This window comes from Lissotriton helveticus, chromosome 10, assembly GCF_964261635.1.
Source record: "Lissotriton helveticus chromosome 10, aLisHel1.1, whole genome shotgun sequence".
Lineage (NCBI taxonomy): Eukaryota > Metazoa > Chordata > Amphibia > Caudata > Salamandridae > Lissotriton > Lissotriton helveticus.
The window spans coordinates 963,347,771-963,367,971 of NC_136071.1; the positions used below are offsets into that span (position 1 = coordinate 963,347,771).

General features: G+C 42.9%; 1 protein-coding gene across 1 annotated transcript in view; it reads left to right on the top strand.

The window, feature by feature from the left end:
* Positions 1-20,201, top strand: part of CDK14 (cyclin dependent kinase 14) — a 2,636,151-nt gene that overhangs the window by 1,116,400 nt on the left and 1,499,550 nt on the right. The window lies entirely within an intron of this gene.

The following is a 20,201-nucleotide window of genomic DNA, read 5'->3' on the forward strand; positions in this document are numbered from 1 at the left end:
AATTTGTGAATAATTCCTTTGTGCAACTTCTCCATCAACACCAGTTAGTAGTGAACACCACTAATTGTTGGGTGTGTGGTCTTTATGCCACATACTATGGATAGATGTATTCCTTATCTGGTTCTGCCATTCAGTTACAATGGGTCCGTATGGGCATATCAGACGATATCAGACGATGTTTATTTATTTGGGCGCCGGGAAACCCTCAGGGTAGCTGTCGCGCCATATAAATGCAATAAATAAATAAATAAATAAATAAATAAATAAATAAATGCCATCAAAATCTATCTATTCCATAAGAGATAACTCAAGTAATAAAGCCTTGGTGAAGGGAATTACAGATATGAGTAGAGATATCGAAACGTATAAAACTATTCCCAAGGATGAGTTACTAGCATATGTTGGTTGGAATGCAACCGGATATAGTATTAGTCTGGGTGAGAAGCAGAGATGAAAAAGGTCACCTCCGATTTGGATTGTACCCCATCGTGGTCATTTTTGTCTGCAAGGGAAAGGCAAGAATCCGAGAGCTCAGTTAGGGAAGAGTGTTTGTACTCAGACGTATGTCTTTGCGTCCCAAACTTCCCCACCGTTTTTAGCAGCTAAGGGCACGTATTTTGTCTGCTATGATAGAGCATATACATGGTTGCCCCCTGATTTTTCGGTAACATGTTATGTTACATATTTGTTGCCTCCTACGTATACTGCTGCTGTAGATTACCACAGAACGAGAGTTGTTAGGGGTGTCTTCAGTGAGGAAGATACTACGGGACAAGAAGTGGGAGACTTTTTCAAGGGTTTCCTACCGTTTTGGGGACCTATGGCAAACAGTAGAAACCTACGGCAATTAAAGAGAGTGGTTGAATCCACCATAAATGAGACTGCCGGTGCCCTTAGTAATCTGACCGCTGAGCTTCAAGCGGATCGCCTTATGACATTACAGAATCGAATGGTTTTGGACATCATACTTGCGGACCGAGGTGGGGTATGTAAAGTGATCCAATCAAGTTGCTGCGTTTTCATACCAGAAAATGCTCCTACAGTATACCAGGCCATTTCTAAGTTACAAAAGATCTCTGAGTCTATAAATGTGGATAAAGGAGATTGGTAGTTGATTGGATGGTTTTGGGAACTGTTATCGACCTGGGGATGGAAGATTTTGATGATCATCGGGATGTTTTAGCGATTCTCTTCTCATGTTGTCTCTGTGTACAGTGTGGTCCTGCCATATGTGGCCTTTGTACTACTACGTGTGTGAAAAGACCGGTCTCGAGAGAAGTCCTGAGTAATAGGATGATGTTCCAGCAGCATCTTGATGATCTGATGAATATTGACATCGACGCAGACTGAGTGATTGCCTATGTAAGGGCAATCACTGTGGTTCTGTGAATTCTGAACCCGTTTTATAAATAGCATGGTTTTGTTACGAATTTGATAATAGCAAACCGTAACTAGTGAGTTCGGCAAGTACGAGTGATCTCGTCACGCTAGACTTACAGATTCACTACGTATGTGGAGACTTCGTTATGAACCATGGGTTCCATTTTGTGTATGGCAGCCATTTTGTGGTTGCCCTCACATAGGCCGATGACTGTGGTTGAAGTAGTCTTTTAAGGACATGTACACCTTAGCTCGGGTTCGTGCGGTAAACAACCGTTACAACGCAACTATTACAACGGACTACTTTTACAACGCAACTTTTACAACGCAGGATCCATTACAACGAACTACCATTACAACGCATTTTTTTACATCGCAGATGCCTTTACAACGCATGCCATTACAACGTAAGTATTGGTAAGTATATAAATATATTAAAAATGTTATAGGTTTGGGTTTTTGGGTAAAGGGGTATTTTTAGGGTTCAGGGCTAGGTTTGGGTTTTTGGGTACAGGGGTATTTTTAGGGTTCAGGGCTAGGTTTGGGTTTTTGGGTACAGGGGTATTTTTAGGGTTCAGGGCTAGGTTTGGGTTTTTGGGTAAAGGGGTATTTTTAGGGTTCAGGGCTAGGTTTGGGTTTTTGGGTACAGGGGTATTTTTAGGGTTCAGGGCTAAGTTTGGGTTTTGGGGTACAGGGGTACAGGGTAAAAATAAAGTAAAATTAAAATTAAATTAAAAGAAATTATATTAATTTTAATTAATTACATTTTTAAAAATATTATATACTTACCAATACTTACGTTGTAATGGTATGCGTTGTAAAGGTATCTGTGATGTAAAAACATGCGTTGTAATGGTAGTTCGTTGTAATGGATCCTGCGTTGTAAAAATTGCGTTGTAAAAGTAGGCGTTGTAAAAGTATGCGTGTTAACGTCATACATCCGTTCGTGCTGACTCCTGTTTGACCTGAGTGAACTGACCCTGTTGCCTGAAGCTGACCTTGTTAAACCAGTTCCTGCCCTTTAGCTGATCAAGATTAAGGATCAGAGCACAGGACATCATAAAGTTTTACTGCACACAAACATGCCTTATCCTACTTCTATCTGTTTCTGTTTCTTCTTTTATGGTCTATTTACGATATGGGTTGTGGTCCTTTTTATTATGGGTTTGTCCGGCTTGTCTAAAGAAGAATGTTGGGTTTGTTCAATGATTGATTATGGGCCGGACAACTGTAAAATGGGTTTGTCATCATGCAATACTTTTGTTGTGGAAACATGTGATTGGTTAAACTGTAAACAAGGAATGTTTGCCTGAAGCATAATGTTTGGCATAAAAAGGGATGACTTGCTTTGTAAAGTGGAGCAGTCTCCTGAGAACTCATACCGTGATGATTTCTAGGACTTCTGTTACTGGCTGCAGCCAATAAATTTGATCTTTGACGCCACCAGGAAGAGTCCTGTGTCTCTGTATTCTAAGACAGGTGAACCCGAAGACTTTGGGCATGCCCCTGGCGCCGCTGGGTTCTAAAACCCGGTTCTTCACCAGGGACAACAGAAGCCCGCCGGACAGGACGGCCGGAGGCCCCGAGGACAGAGCAAAGAGGCAACAAGAAAAAGCCCACAAACCCCGGGAGAGACCGCCCAAAGCGAGCCACAGCCCAGCAAGCAGACACCAACCCAGGGAGGAACCAAAGCCGACCCGACCAAACCACAGGGCGGGCAGATAGCGCAAACAGAAACCAAGGCCGCAGGCCAGCACAGGCAAGCAAAAAATAAATAAACGCCAGGCAGCAAGCACCAAGGAGACTGGCCAACAGCAGACCCACTGGGACCAACCCCCAGCCCAGACGCCAACCAGCAATAAGCGCCTGAGCAAGAGAGAAGCCATAAGGCCATGAAACACACAATCCACAGAGAAAGTCCCGAAGGACCTCCCCTCCCCCCGCATTAACCCCCCTCCCAAACAAAGGGCAACAGGGGAAACACTGCCCAAGACAGGACAGCGAAGGCAAGGGAGTCAACAACGCAGGCACCCGAAGATGCCAAGGACCCCATCCCGAGGCATCAAACGGACCACAAGTACACAGGGCATGCACGCAGGAACAGGAGCCAGCAAGAGAAGCCCCTGCAGGAACCCACCAACACCCGGAGAAACCTGAGGACAACAGGAACCAACAGGACCGGAAGAAAGCAAGGAACCCACAAGGCAAGAAACAGGGAGACCAGCCGAACCCAGCGCCAGAGCAGAGCTCAAACAGCGCAAGGAGGAGGCCCCGGGACCAAACCCCGACCACCAGCAGAGGTCTAGGGGCACAGGGTGGAAGCAACCAGAAACAACAGGGAAGACACACCCACCAGGACCGCCAGTGAACACCCAACCAGGAGGAGGCGTGAACAACGCCCCTGCCCCCACCAGCACCACAGCCAACTCAGGCAGTGAAACACAAGAGAGTGAAACACAAACAACCGAGAAAGAGTATACAACCACAACCACTAGGCCATAGGGACTCTGTAAGGCAGCAAGAGAAGGACACAAAAACAGAAAAACACCTGCAACCTGGAAAAAAACACCAGGCAAGAACAGGCCAAGAATCGAAGGACAACGGGGAATGGCACCCACAGAGACACCCACGTGCAGAACAGAAGCAACTGCAGAGCGCAAGCAGCACCGCCACCTTACAAACCAGGAGAAGGGGGACGCAAGCCCAACACCAGCCCCGGGAGGGGTGTCCAACGAACCCTGCCCCATCACAGCATGGAACAGTGCAAAGGGACAGATGAGCAGCCAGCAGCCCCACCCACGCCCATACAACGCATCAGGCAACAGAAAAGCGTGGCCACCACCACCCCTTCCACAGCCAGCGCCCAACAGAAAGGAATGGGAACAGCCTTAGAAGCCAGGAGATGAACCTCCGCCCATGAGGTCAAACACAGGCCCAAGCTGTGGAAGAAGTAGAACACCACACATCACATTATGCAACTGTGCATCATGCCACCAGACCCGGCTGCCAAGGAGAAACGAAAGGGCAGGCACCAGCGGGCCGGCGCAGACAAGTTGAAAAAGAAACCGCTATGCGGTACTCACCACGGGGGCAGGCAACTCCAACACACAAAGACTGACTGACCCCCAATATCCAGCTCAGACGCCATCAACAATGAGCGCCGAGTCAACAAAGGCAAACCCGGGAGCAACCGGTACCCCCAGGCGTCCATGCAGCGTATTGGAGGAAAGCCGAATTCAACAGCATCTTCGGAAGGCTGTGTAGGCTGGCAGCAGGGGGTGGGGTCGTGCATCCAGGAACACCAGGAGCCTCACCAAGATCGGCCCGAGGTGCCCCAAACAGCAGCAGCAACGCGTCTCCCCTACCGGCCCAGCCACAGGAAGACGCGGACTTCAACCCGGAACAGCCCGGAAGGAGCGGCGCCCCAGTCACAAAGGGCCGGCTGCTCTCAACGTGGCTTCCGGCAAGACCGCAGGCCAGGAGACCGCCGAACAGGATGTCGAGAAGCCCAGCAGCACGACGTGTCAACGAGGATGACTTCAGGGACGCAGAGGACAGCCCAGCAGCTCTCCGAGACGTCCCAGAAGTCACAGGTAAGAGCAAAACGCCACATCCATTCTGTCGGAAGACAGAAAAAAAGAACAGGCTGCATGTTTGCTGGGCTGGTACCACTTATGTACTCCCAGTGGGAGGGAGTGGGTAGGGTATCCCGGCATGCTCCTTTTTCTTTTTTTCTGTCGTGGAGATGGTCATCTCTAATTAGTAAGGAATAGGAGGAGGACAGGAGGGACCTGGGGGTAATCAGTTGCAGTCTGTATGTGGAAGCATCCAGGTTCTGAGATTTTTCTAAAAGAGTGTCGTGACTGTAGTGGTCTACAGGAGAGAGTTCGACACAGCAATCAGCATATCATTCGCTAGAATGTTTTTCCAGTGCCTAGAGTCGATATAGCAAATATTTTATATAAATACAACCAAATGCCTGTGTAGCAACACACTTGTATTACCTACAAGTAGTTCTCTGTCAAAACGTATTGGGTTTTATCTACGCTGATAAACGTGTCGTCATATTGTTTTTAGTATTGTCATGATACAAATAAGGATTCACGGTAATTATTTTTTTAGAGTAATTACTGTGTTCTTCAACCTGATGGGTAAATATTGTTTTAGGTCCAGATGTCTCTATCAGGATATAGTTCACATTAGCTTACACTGACAAAAGGCTCGCAGAGCAATAACCTGGTTCTCCAGTTACCAGCATGGAAGTTTGGGTGTATTTATCAAAAGATAACTTGTTACCTCTCAAGCCTTTCACCTGAAAATTCGATTATTCTTTGAACTCAAATTGGCTTCTCTCGCATGTTGACTCGGACTTTGGACAATAATAAAGTAGTGGATGATAGCACAGACCTGTTTTTTATGTTTTTTTAAAAACTTCTCGTTGGTGGCTCTCATGGCCCGTAAAACATGTAGGCTTTTGATCAAATACCTGAAATCTAAAGTCTGAAAGAACTACTATACTGTTCTCTAGGATTGTTACCACCATACAACAGGCACATTAGCCCTGATTATGAGTTGGATGGAGCGGGGTTATTGTTTGCAAGTGAGCTGTGCCTGATTCTGAGAGGGCCGATGTTCCTACAACTGCCTTTTCTGGGTGATAGAGCGCAGGATCCTATATTACTGAGCAGTAATTCTGCCCGGAAAAATCACATGAGGCTTTTGGCTGCAGCAGCCAATCGTTTTACGATTTTTTTCTGGGTGAGGGGAGGATACAGTGTTTCCTCCAAACCAGAATCTAGCTTCCCTGTTCGTCCCCCCCCCCATTCCCCATAACTTTCTACAACCAACTCTGAATTTGGAAAATACTCACAGAGGTTACTGTGGCCAAACTAAAATGACTTGACAATTCTGGGATCTTTTGTTATGGACCACTAACTGCTCTCAAAAATGTATTATGAGAGTATTTTCCATAATTATGTGAAAAGTTCCTTAAAGCAATGTTTTTGCATGGAGTACAAATTTTATTATGAAAACAACTTTGAGTATTGAGGTGGGAACTCTTTAAAAATCCACCACTTTTCATAATGAAAATATGTCTTGATAGATGTTACTTTGATTTCATTGGGGTTAAGGGCAATATTAATAGTTTTACTCATAAAGTACAACGGTAGCCCTCATACTCTAATGGTTAGTGCGTGGATGAAGATGAGTAAGTACGCTTGACTAGAATGACCACCAAATTGCGCCAATAATGTCTTTAGGCAGAAAAATAAACTGATTGAAGTGTTTTTTTGGAGGAAACTCTTTTTTACGAAACAGCAATTAAACCGTTAGAATGTTGATAAATTAGTATAATAAGTTATTATATACCATGGAATGATGACTCGTATTAGACATTGGAGCTGAGGTGCAATTAGCACGTTGTGCCAACTCTTTTATGACTGTACCTATAGTAATAATGCATCACTGTATCATAACCACCACAGTATTCACACTAATTACATCCTATATCATTATGTATTAAAGTGTATGGAAAAACTGAGTGCTCTGGATCTCTGACGAGCACCTTGCCCGAAATATTCTAGGTTGGAGTAAAAATAGTACTTTAGTTTGTCTTAGAATAAATTTAGCAAATTATTATCTAAATTAGTAATTACATGTTTACAAACCAAAGACACAGCCAAATGTAATGTACAATGTCAAATATGTATCTCCAATCAAAACTGATCTGTCAAAATTCATTTCAGCAATATTTTGTCACTGAAATAAACATATGCAATCATGTATCATCGATAGTCCATTTGCAAGGCAACATCTATGGTAAACTGCAATGTGTGAGGGTGGTTTAGCTATGTTCACTTCTTAATTTTTTTCTAATTAGCCATTTTTCCAAAAACCTTTTAACCAAGCCTTCTATGCAAGATCTCTTTCTTGGAATTGAGACACTTTTCTAGGAATAGGTCATCACAAACAATCCTACTGAGACAAATGTCCCTCTGGCATGCAGCCTACCATAGAAAAAGATTTAGTGGTAGAACATCCTCTCGAATTTTTGCTTGTTTAAATGAAGTAAAGATTTGCACTTAAAGACATTATGAGACCGAAAAAATATTTTAATAGTTTGTTGTACTTAGAAAAAACAATTGCATGGGGGATAGTGACTAAACGATGTGCAATGTCAGGTTGATATTCTCTTAAGTTGGCAAGAAAGAAATAGATTGAGTCAATAGTCAAATTGTGGTCAATGATGAGGTATGCAACCAATACGTTAAGGTCACAATATTTTTCCTTTGTGCTAAAAATTATTTTTCAAACATAAATAATTTCATAAACAAATAACATGAAAACAAAAAATGGTGGAGTATCAGTGCTGTCTGTTGCTGAAAAGGTGATTCCTGTGGGAAAGTGTCAAGTGCCACGTGAGTGCAATCCATAATACCTTACACAAGAGGAAGTTGAGCAAAGTCATACAATTCCAGTCTCATCCTTTGCTTTCCACTAGTGAATGTTGCATGGCAAGAAACAGGTGCATTCTGCTGGTGTTGCATCTCAGTGGCTAGAGCAGGCATCAAGACTTGCTTGCATGCAAGATGCCTACATTGTTAGAAGCAACCCTCTGGAAAGACCTAGAGGCCATGAAAATGGAGTGCAGACAGTATTTTGACATGGGAACGAATAACCTGGGAGCAGGCTGTGGATGAATAAAGCTCTTGTTCCCAGTCTGTAGCCATGTCAAAGATCACTTCAGGGAAGAAACAATATCTGAAATTGATGCTTCCTAGGATGAACCTTGTGAACTCAAAAATATTGCTTAGTGTGTGACTTCATTTCTTATAAATGTAAATAAATGTACCGGTATTTATAGAGCGCACAGCTACTTCCCTGAGGTAGTGTCCCGGCGCTATCCGTATACCGCTTAGGAAGCCTTCCTGGTTTTCCCTGTGAGTGTCCACTCCTGGGCACCCCCAGGGTGAAACCAGGCATTCCAGCGCTTTTGGGGCCGTTGTGGAGATTAAGCAAGCTATTGCACAGAGTTGCAGAGTGGGACCCATGATTAGAATAGGCACCAAGGCCAGAATTGTCAGGTCCGAGGAAATTGAGCCCAAGACCCGCCAAGGCGGGTATTGAACCCTGGTCCCAGGCCAGACCTCTGCATCAGGGTCTGCAGCTCTAACCATTTGAGCCACACTTCTTATGTGGCCAGCTTGGATGCAATTGGTTGGTGTGATAATTAGCTTCAAGTTTAAATGGGTGTTGGAGTCTTGAGTTATCACTCCCTCCTCTTTGCATTAGATGTTGAGTTCCATGTTTTTTTATTCAATTGTTCTTTATTGTCCAATTAATTAAAATCATTACAATAAAAACAACACATTTCATAAAACAGAGCTATTTCATATGTTCATTACAAATGTTGGGGAAGTAATAACATACCTGAATAACCATTAAAAGTGCCTAAAATATCATAAAACAATATTTCCTTCATAACCTGTTAAAACATTACATTTCATCATGCATATTGATAAAACCATCCATACGATCAGTCTTTGAACCCTCTCTCTGCCCAATACTTAGTGTCTTCATGTAGCACCTTAAGAGAAGCTATACATAAAGTTTGCATATATTATGCCCAAATATAATCTTAATACTTAATGTCTAAAGTGCATCCATGCTTCTTAGGATTTCGTTATACCTTGGAAACTATATCATCAATATAAATGGACACAGTAAAGCTTTTTTCCAGTTACAATACCAGTATGGATGAGACAATATGGTTACTTGGACTAGCCACTTTCTATTCTCATAGCATGACCAACACATCATCCTCCTCAGCCAATAGTTTCTCAGCTATGAGGATACATTTAATGAAGTTTACTGTTAAATTAATGATATCCCATTGAAGGCACAGTTTAATCACTTGGAGACACGTTCTCAACCCTTGTTCCTTAAATATTGGTTTTAAAAGTGTTAACCTCGCTTGACGCAATTTGGGGCAAATACATACAATGTACAATATTGTTTCATTGGTACAGCAACATAATCTACAGTTTTGTGATTGGAAATCTTGTACCCATCTGGGGATCCCATCTTTTGTGGGGTAGTGGCCTAACCTTAACTTAAGCAATCTATCCCTTTTAAACAAAGCAAAGGTGCACCACCCAAAGATTCGGGCAGTAAAAGCAAATCAATTGTCCATAATCAAAAAGAATAAAGAAGTCTTCGATGTTTCTTTTTCCTTTATTATTATTCCTTTCAAGTACCGAATCAGAAATCGTCCCGCGGCATCCGCTTTTGCTGTCTCGTCCCACAGCGACGTTCGTATCACCATGCCAACATTCTGGCTGGTTTCGAGATAATTTGGGTACCAATATCGGACAAGCACTTTTTACATTGGGATGTCACATTTTGTACTTAATAAACTTTAGGTGCCCCACGATACCCTCCATATTGGGCTTATATCACATTAAAAAAGAAATCATTCCAAGAGTGCTAAGGGACGATTTCTGATTCGGTACTTGAAAGGTGAAATTTGACTGCCTTTTCCCTAGGCACATATGCCATAAGCATTTGTTGTTATATGGAGATGACGGGATGTTAAAAGAACCGTCCAAGAAAAGATTGCCCTTGACGGGGAACGTCAACCTGTAAGAAATTAAACGCTCTATTGAATATACCTGGATGGGCCTGATCCCACCTTACTGTTATTCCCTGAAGAAGTCCTGTAAATGGACGAAATGGGTCGGCTGTCCATAGTGTTGAATGCTCTGTTTCTCCTGGAATAATAATAAAGAAAAAAGAAAAAAAGAAACATCAAATACTTCTTTATTCTTTTTGATTATGGACAATTGATTTGCTTTTACTGTCAGAATCTTTGGGTGGTGCACCTTTGCTTTATTTAAAATTGATTATGGTCCCGGCTGGAAACTAGTACTATGGCGGTGGGTAGTGTACAGTGTGCACACAGCTCCCACCAGAAATAGTGGGTAAATTAACAATAGAGTAGATACATCGGGCTAGGTGCTGTTAGATAAGAGGCTCCACTGTCAGTCCTTCTTTTTTCTTAATTTAAGCAATCTATCCCTTACTGCCGTTTTTAAAAGGAGGTTAGATTGTATTGGGACTTAACTTTTTTATACGAGTTAATAATCGACCAGGCATGCTTTTTTGTTTTGCAATCACTTCCTGATCCAATGAAAATTATACAAATTTGGTTGATTGATGTAAAATCTGTTTTAACAGTCTTATTTCTAACCATATTGTCAAAAGATGGGAGCTTGAACGTATTCAAACTCTCCGTTAAATATGATCGCCATGGGGTGGTATACACTTTCTTATTTATTTCATGCCAGCACATATATGCAAGGGATTCAAGATCTGATAAATAGAGTCAAAATAGACATTTTAAAAACGCAGTTTGCCTCACCAATGTTTGAGTTCCATGTGGTTTGGAGCCTTGTTGTAATGTTTTTCAGCAATATCGAAGTTGAAAAGATGCAAAATTATTTCCCTAAAACAATTTACATTAGGCATATATGTTGGAAAACAAAATGTCAAAGCCTATAATTTTCAGCCCATTACTTTCCTCATTTTGCCAGTTTTCTTTCCTACCTCCATTGGTGTGCTACAGTACCATTGGCTGACCATGTGTACTCTTTAACTTGCTCCAAGGCTTGGCTGGCATACATTTTAGCCTGTTTCCTCTCGGTTAGAGTAGTTGGAGAAATAGGAGTGTATTTTGTGAATAACAATTATCTTACCCTTTTTTGGGTGTGGGTTTCATATTAGCATGCCTCTCCTTAAACCCCTCATGTAGTTTCTTTTAACCCCACCCATTTCATAGTAAAAATTTCCTTTTTTCCAGCCACCTTGTCCCTACAACATTTGCACAAAAACGTAGACCGACGTAGGTAGAAATACAGGTGAAGATCTCATACAAAAAAGATAGGTGAGACATAGATGTCAGACTACAGACTTGTGAATAGCATTTTGCAGTACTACTGGAGTATCACTTTACTTACTCCAACATAGAGTTTATAAATTGGGCCCACAGTAACAAGTAACAATGTAGCAGATATTTTGTAGCCTTAAAATACATATATTCTTCAAACTATCAAGTTGTAGCCCTTTAGTACTTTTTGATCCCCACACGTATGTCATTGGTTATTGTAGCCAGTCTGTAGAAAAACCTGTAGATTCCCAATCAAAAATAAACCCCTTTTGTACTGTATACGACAAAAAGTGTTTTAACCTCAAATGTATCACATCTGCACTAGTATATATCTAAACTAATCATTTAACTCACTGTTACACCACACAGTCATTTCCTGATATAGTATATTGGGATGAAAATTACATAATACAGTGGTGAGCCAGGGGACTGAGAACTGTTCCTGGGTCAGCGCCAGTCCACCTTTTGTCCTACACGGCTATTTTGAGCAGTGCGAATGGTTTTTCACATGTTGTATGTCAGAATATTGTGTACAAAATCTACATACATATCTTAACCAAAATATCAAATTCGCAATATTCTTAAGGTAAGTATGGTCGGAAAATGTATACAATCTTAACAACACATCTCTGTGACTTAAGATAAGTATTGTCTAGGTATATATATACGTACAGTTAAGAGTAGGACATACATACTTAAATTCACAAAATTTTGTTTTTCTATATTCTGGTTATGATATTTTCACAACATGAAATTTAGAACACCATTTTCTGATACCATGCCTTTTACACAGCTGCAAAGGGACACTCATACTTTCTCTCTCTCCTTTTAGGTCTGGCCTATAGACCGCTTTAGCTGTATTTCTAACTTCATGGTTTGCAAAAAATTGTAATAGAAATACATGCAAATAGTGCTATTTTTCACCACATCACACAGTATTGGACACTGGCTCAGTCTACCTGATCCATTAGATACTTTCTGTAAGAAATTGAGCTTTCGATTGAGTGGAATGAAAACCCTTCTCACACAACAACCACAGTACTTGTCAGAATGAGGCGCAAAAAGTCACTACAATAACCTTTCCTTAACCCGTTGGCCGCGGCGCGAATATCGCCGAGAGGGGCAGGGAGTGGGTGCAGGCGCGATGCTCGCGACCGAACCACGCCGCCATGAGCCACGGGCGGAGTGTGCTCATGACGGCGTGGTTCTGTCACGGCCCCGCCCGCTCATTAATTCAGGCGGGGAATTAATGCCGCATAGGCGGAGCGGCCGCAGCATGACGGAACCACGCCATCATGAGCACACGCCGCCCGTGGCTCATGACGGCGTGGTTCCGTCATAAGTAGGCAAGGGGTTAATACTCTGTTAGCTTGGCACAAAAGCAGTTAGGCTTAACTTAGGGGCAATGTGTAAAGTATCTATAAGCGGTACAAAAGGGGGTGGTGATGGACGGAGCATCTGAACCAATCAAACACTCACAGCTTGATAAGGCTACTCCCTGCTGCATGTTACCGCTGTGCTCCAAGCGCTATGAATTTTTAAATGCCCGTTTTTCGCTTTACTTTGATGTTTATTTTAAGTAAACCTTGATTTTAAAATAATTGCCCACATACCTGCATTTAAAGTGTGCCCTCACCGCGATTTAGCGGGTCTTCTGTCTGCTCCTCGTCACCCTTGCCGCCATCTTAGGGGTTAGAAAGGGACGCTTGAGGCCAGTGCAGGTCAGCGCTCCAGCAGTCAGGTTCACTAGCCTGAGCCCTATATTAACCCAGGGATGCTAGCGCACGGCGCGTGCGCACGGCGTGTGTGCCGCAGTAACGCCGGAGTCACGCCAGAGTCCAGCCCGTCTGCGCCCGTCCGCGCTACGGACGAGCTGGACGAGGGGACGCCCACTGGTTTTGGGACTCATCCCAGGCGGTTCTTATATCCTCTTCAGGCACTGTTAGATCTGAAACCTGGGCGATTACCCTGCCATCATACGTTTCCCCCTGAGGCGGTACGATCGGCCTCCATTTGTGGATGTTGCTGGTCACATCGTATCGATGTCGGGCCCCCATGTGCATATCCTAACTCAACCCCTCTGGCAGGCCATCCTTCAGATACTACTAGAGAGCTTGGGTACCTGATCAACGCTAGATCGCTGATCAGGAATAATGTTTCGTTTAAGGATTTCGTGGGGGTTTATAACCCCTCCTGGGTCTTTATAACGGAAACTTGGGCTAAAGAATCCTCGGGGCCGGACCTCGTTGAAGCGGTCCCAGAGGGCTATACTTTGGTCAGGTTAGATAGAGTGGGACGTGTCGGTGGAGGGCTTGGCATCCTGTATAAGGACTCCTACTCGTGTCATACGACGCCCCTATCTGCTCCGGGTGAGGCTATCCAGGCCTTGCATTTTTCCATCAATGCACCTCACTCCATCCCGTTCAAGGGGGTGCTTATTTATAGACCCCCTGGGCCCAGAGTGGATTTCACTCATCATCTGCTCACCATTCTGGAACCATATTTTGGATCCGAGGCGGTTACAGTTCTGGGAGACATGAACTTCCATTTGGAAAATCTCGAGGTAAATGACACCAAATGCCTCCTAGATACCTTATCTGCCTGTGGCTTGCAGCAACTAGTCAAGGGTGCTACGCATCAGGCGGGTCACACCTTGGACGGAGTTTTCACAAATGATAGACGGCTGTCAGTGGAAGCACCTCTGGCGCTCTCCTGGTCAGATCACTTCGCCGTTCCGTTGTTGTTGGAGATGACCCCTACCAATAATATACCTAAGGGTCCCAGTAAAATGGAACCTAAGCGGAATTTGAGGAAGGTAACCAATGATTCTTTGGCACCCCTAACCTCTACCCTTCTAACTTTGAGAGATGAGGACATTGATTCCGCGGTGCAGAGGTTCGATGATGTCACCTCCGCAGCGCTGGATGTGCTCGCACCTCTCTCTTTACGCTATAATGCTAGAAAAAGACCTTCGGCCCCCTGGTATGTTGAATCCCTAAGGCTATTGAGACAAGCCTGTAGAAGGCGGGAACGGTGTTGGAGATCTAGTGGGAACATGCAAGATAGAGAATCTCATAAAAATCTTTTGAGGGAATACAGGACGGAGCTTATTAGAGTCAAACAAGAACACTTTTCCAACCTTACTGGGGCTCTTACTTCATCGAAAGAGCTCTTCAACATCGTTGACTCTTTAATTACTTTGAAGACTCCCGATCCTGTTTCTAACTCACAGCAGCTATGTGATAACATAGCTGAATTCTTTCAGGATAAAATCGACGATATTGTCGCGACTCTTGAGCTCCAAAGGATTTCTGTATCTCTACCTGTCCCTCTTGTTCCCCAGATCTCCCCTGATATTGAACCAGTTGGACATGCAAGTTCGAGCTCGCTGTCTACTTTTCCTCCACTTTCCTTACAGGAACTGGAAGTGCTGTTGAGCAAGACCAAATCTGGTTCGCCCCTTGATCCCTGTCCTCTTAATATCATTAAACAATGCAAGGAGACCCTCTTGCCCCCGCTACTTCAAATAATGAACAAGGCCTTAAGCGATGGCATTTTCCCTTCCCAATGGAAGAAAGCGGTTGTGAAGCCGCTCTTGAAGAAGCCGTCATTGGACCCAGAAGTGCTGAAAAACTTCCGCCCCATTTCGCTGCTCCCAGCTCCTGCTAAGATGCTGGAAATCCATCTACACCAGCACCTTTCTGCCTTTCTGGAGACCGCCGGTCTTTTGGATCACTCGCAGCATGGCTTCCGGAGGGGTCATAGCACGGAATCCGCCCTTACCGTGGTGCTTGATAACATCCGCACCACCGTGGATAGGGGCGGAAGTACGTTGCTGATCCTTCTGGATCTCACAGCTGTGTTTGACACCCTGTCTCCCCTCGTCTTAACATCTCGTCTGAGGGAGATAGGGGTGGAGGGGCAGGCGTTAAGCTTGTTAGCCTCTTTCCTGGACCGGAGGGAACAGAGAGTGAAGCTGGGAGAGTTCCTATCTCCATCCCTGCCGCTGAATTGGGGGGTCCCACAGGGGTCAGCGTTAAGTCCGACCCTGTTTAATATCTATGTGACCCCCCTCCCCCGGCTCATTAGATCTTTTGGGATGGAGGTAGTATCTTACGCCGATGACACTCAGATCTTACTGTCTCTCGCCGAATCTGTCAGCTCTTCTGCCTCCAAGTTTAGACTCTGTATGGAGGCAGTCGCCCTCTGGATGATCAACAATTCACTGCGGCTAAATGGCGAAAAGACAGAGATCCTTGTATTCGGCGAGAAGGAAGACATCTGGTCGGCGGAATGGTGGCCGGAATCTCTGGGGACCTGCCCGGCTCCAACGCGGGCAGCACGAAATCTGGGGGTCATGATTGATTCCTCCCTTGACATGGCTCTTCAAGTACGGCGGACTATCTCCACTTGCTGGGGCATCATTGCAATCTTGCGCAAAATCAAATACTATCTATCGGTGCAAGCTCGAAAACAGACAGTCGTGGCCTTGATAACATCTAGGCTCGACTATTGCAATGCCCTATATGCCGGGGCCAATAAAGGTCTGCTGCGAGGTCTTCAATCGGTGCAAAACGCTGCGGCGAAGTTTGTCCTGGATCTCCCAAAAAGGTCGTCTGCGACCGCTGCCAGGAAATCCCTGCACTGGCTCCCCATTGATGCTAGGATCACATTTAAAGTGCTATGCTTGGCATACGGTGCTTTAAATAAGAAGGAGTCCGGGGACATAAAAAATCTCCTCTCCTTGTACTCACCTGAAAGGAACCTCCGCTCCTCGTCGAAACTGCTCCTCACTGTACCTCGGGTGCGTAGAGCCAAATGGGGAGGCAGAGCATTTTCCAATCTGGCTCCTATATGGTGGAATATGGTTCCCTTGGAGATTAGGATCCTACCTTCAATGCCCTCTTTTAGAAGGGCTTTAAAAACTTGGCTCTTTGGCAGAGCATATCCATAGCCGCGGGTGTTAGCTTTCTCCTTCTTTTTCTGATTTTCTTTGTAGGCGCCTTGATGCCTTCGGGCAAGGTTGCGCGTTTATAAATTTATTTTCAATTCAATTCAATTCACCCAGTCAAAAGATCTGGGTTGAATCCATCACCGTTCTTTAGCCCACTCTGCCACCCCAGTTCAGACATGGCTACATGCAAATCAGTCTGACCCTGTGCCTCATGGGAACAGTCCAGCCCGAACTGTCAAGCCATGTCTTCCCTGGACCGGAAACAAGCTTCCGAGGACCGGTTTCTGGGATTCCAATTTTGGTGACATTAATAACCACTTTCAGTTTGAATGTGCATTCCTGAAAATTGTAGGTTTTAATAAGGAATTTAATTTTTTTTCGAACTGTAATAAAAAAAAGGTTAGATATCATTTGTATCCGAATTCCCTAACGACCTTGTGTAATTCTGGTGACGTTTTCAAACAGGCAGCCTTCAATTTTATATTTTATATTTTTCGTTATGTTACCAGAAACCCCACTTGTAATGTATTCTCCATGAATGGTAAATCATTAAAGTCAGTTTGTAGTCCTTGTTCCTTATGTAATGTAATGTTAGGATGATTTGTATAGGACAATGTCCTGGCACTTTTGCCCTCTCTTCTAATGGATGAGCAATGCACGATGTGATTTTAACAATAAATCTTCTCTCTTATTGTGGTCTAAACTGGATTTGTAATTGGAAAAAGTTAAACCTCCTTGAATAACTCCCGCCCACAGCTTAGAAGCTTTGTTCTTCATTCTTTTATTGTTTCTTTTTCTTTTCCTCTCAACACATAATATTATCCAACTTCTCCTTCCCCTTCTCTCCTGCTTTCTTACTCTCTCTATTGTCTCTCTATGAAACTCAGCCTCTATATTTGACCATCTTCTGTCTATACCTTCTTTTGCCGCTATGCAATTATATAGTGCTTATTTTTGATGTACAAGTGACATCTTTCAGTTGCGAAAATTGTTAGCTGTTCAACGCTTGTAAATTTGTCACGTCTAGCTCCTTCTGTATTGTCAGTTCCTGAATCGCTCCAATAAAAACTTCTTGAATACGTACAACAGTTGGTAGCTTAACATTCAAAAGAGCTGCAGGTCGAAAGTCAAACTCGTGCTAACATGCTTTCAAAAACACTAAATTATGACCCACGAACGGATCTCAAAATAAGTTAACTAGTTATTCGCTATTATTTTTTCATTCATGACAAAATACTATACTGCCTACACACTTGCAATATGTTTTTATAAATACTATCTTCTTTGTGAACATAACTTAATGTCAAGCTTTACAAGCTGGGGAGCTTAATATATCAAATATACCGTAAAAGATGTTATTTGTTAAGGAAAGACCAAACACGCCATGTTGGGTTTGTCATGACACTAATAAATCAGCCACCTTTTGGTCTCATACTGTTTGCAGTCATTAAGACGTTCTAATGTCTTCACAGACTTATAACTTGCATCATCATGCTACTTTTCTCTATTTATAGCATAAAACTACGCACCTGGCAACTCACCATATCAAATTATTTAGACTCGGTAATAATATCAATTTAAAAAGAAACACGTTCACAGTATTCATGTTCATACACAATGTAAAATCTCATATATGGTGTCTTCATTGTTTTACTTGTAGATATGTGTTTATTAGTAATTAAATATTCATTAGTCATTTTTTAAATGTGATGAACTTTGTAATATTTTAATACACGGTACAAATACATACTATTAACAGTTGTTTGCGCATGGAAATATTTATAGCACATTATAGTAAGAAGCATATAAACTATTGTAGTAGATGTAAAAATAAGTATTAGTTGCAACAGAACTCGTGATCTCAACGGGCAAGTCAGATTGATGATTTTTAGAAAATGCACATATTAGATTTCGATAAACATTACTTCTACTCAGGGTCGCACAATCCGTATGAAGCAGACATTAAATGCTACCAAACCTGAAACAAAATATTGTTCTTATAATAATCATCAGGTGCTTTCTAACCAGTAGTCAGTCAACAGTGGTGAGGACATTTTGTCACTTCTCCAAGCAAATAATAAAATATATGCTTTTAAAGCAATACAACGGTATATAAGCAATTTTGATTAAGCCATAGAAGATTAAGGGGCCTAGTCACAGATTCATTTTGGAGTAGTAAAATAGTACTTCTGTAGTACTCTTTTACGTGCAGTTACACGCCTCAAAACATCGAAAATGGAAATATTAAATTAGTGTAATTGCACAGTTAGTAGAAATAGAAAGAAATAAGCCGTTCTTGAAGTTTTACTAGCAAAGTGTTGGATGTTTTGGTGCCTGCTAACATAAGCATGTTAAACTACTTCCTTAAGAGTACTCCTGCATCTCTACTTCCACTGCTCATGCATGCTTATGGTAAATTACTCCATTGGCATTTGACAGGCCCAAAAGCTGTTCTATGAAGAGGCATGAGATGCTAAATTTCTTCCTTTTGTAGGTGTGGCTACTAGACTGCACCACTACAATAATGATGAATAGCTTTTTACAGCAATTATTCATCTGTGTAATGGCAGCCCACGCTTGGAGGGATATTACAGGCTGCACAATATGCTGCCGACAGGGACCAGTGCTTTAGAGAAGTAGCAGTGGCTGCTTCCTTCCCTTCTGGCCTCTTATTTCCACTTACTCGATAAGCTCCTCTCCCCAGTGCCAGTAATCACATTTTTCCACTGTTCCATGCAAAGCAAACCGAAAGGATGAAAAAAACACCGTCAGTTTCTTAAAGTAAAACACTACGGTACATAAAGCGCGTCTACAGTAAATGAAATAAGAATCCAGGTATGTTTACATTTATTTAACATATCACTGATAATAACCATCATAATTTGATTTTTCTTAAGCGGTTGATTTTGGAGTTTTGCCGTCTTCTGAAGGCTCTGAAAATGACAGGTTTTACTACTTTCGCGATTGCAATGAGTGTATAATGAGATAAAATATGTTTCTTTGGATTGCCATGGAAAATTATGCTATTTTTGTCATTTGTGTGTGTTTTCACTATTATGTGGGTATTTGTACTGGTTGGCAGTAGATTCAATTGTCCAAGATTTATTGGTTGTACAATAGAGCCTCATTGGTGGAATTGAGGCTAAGTTGACCACCAGGTCGTTACTGGCACTCTGTCCAGTCCTGAACTATTTACATATAAAATATTGATTTCAGGTGAGTTATCTGAATTAGTTTAATGGAAACAAATCAAAACTACAATGCCCAGAACGCATTCAGCTATCACAGAAAAGGCCAGGGCTGAAAATAGTCTCTGTGCAGGGAGGTACGGGAGACGACATCCCTGCACAGACAAAATTGGTTTGGACTGGTTTGTGCACCCTCTAGCCCCTAGCCAGAGCCAGGCGCTCCTTACTCATTGTTTACCGATAATATTGAAGGTGTATGCAATGAAAAAGTATAAATGTCAGCCAAAATGGAAAAAAGGAACATAATAAGGAATGTACACCATATAAACCATATAAACGCTAACCCCACCACCACTAACCCTCAATAATCAAGACATTAGGACAGAGGTCCTGGGCACTCTCAGAATCACGCACAACCCTCCTAACTCATGTTTTCTAGAAGCGCTTTTGCTTTGATCTCTGATGTGAAAGTGTGAGTTTTATCATTCCTGATTTTCTTTAGTCTAGATGGGTTTATCACAAAGGCATTTGGTCTCTTGTCCTGGAAAGGCTTCATCAATTGCCTGAGCCTCTCAACTGTCACATGACAGAAATTCGCCATCACAAAAAAGGAGTTTCCATCAAAACTATGTTTGCAGTCTGGACGAGCTTTCTCAAACACCACCTCTCTTAGACCCTTGGGGGCAGATGTATCAAGGGTTTTTTTTGTCGCAAATGCTGCAAATCGCAAAAT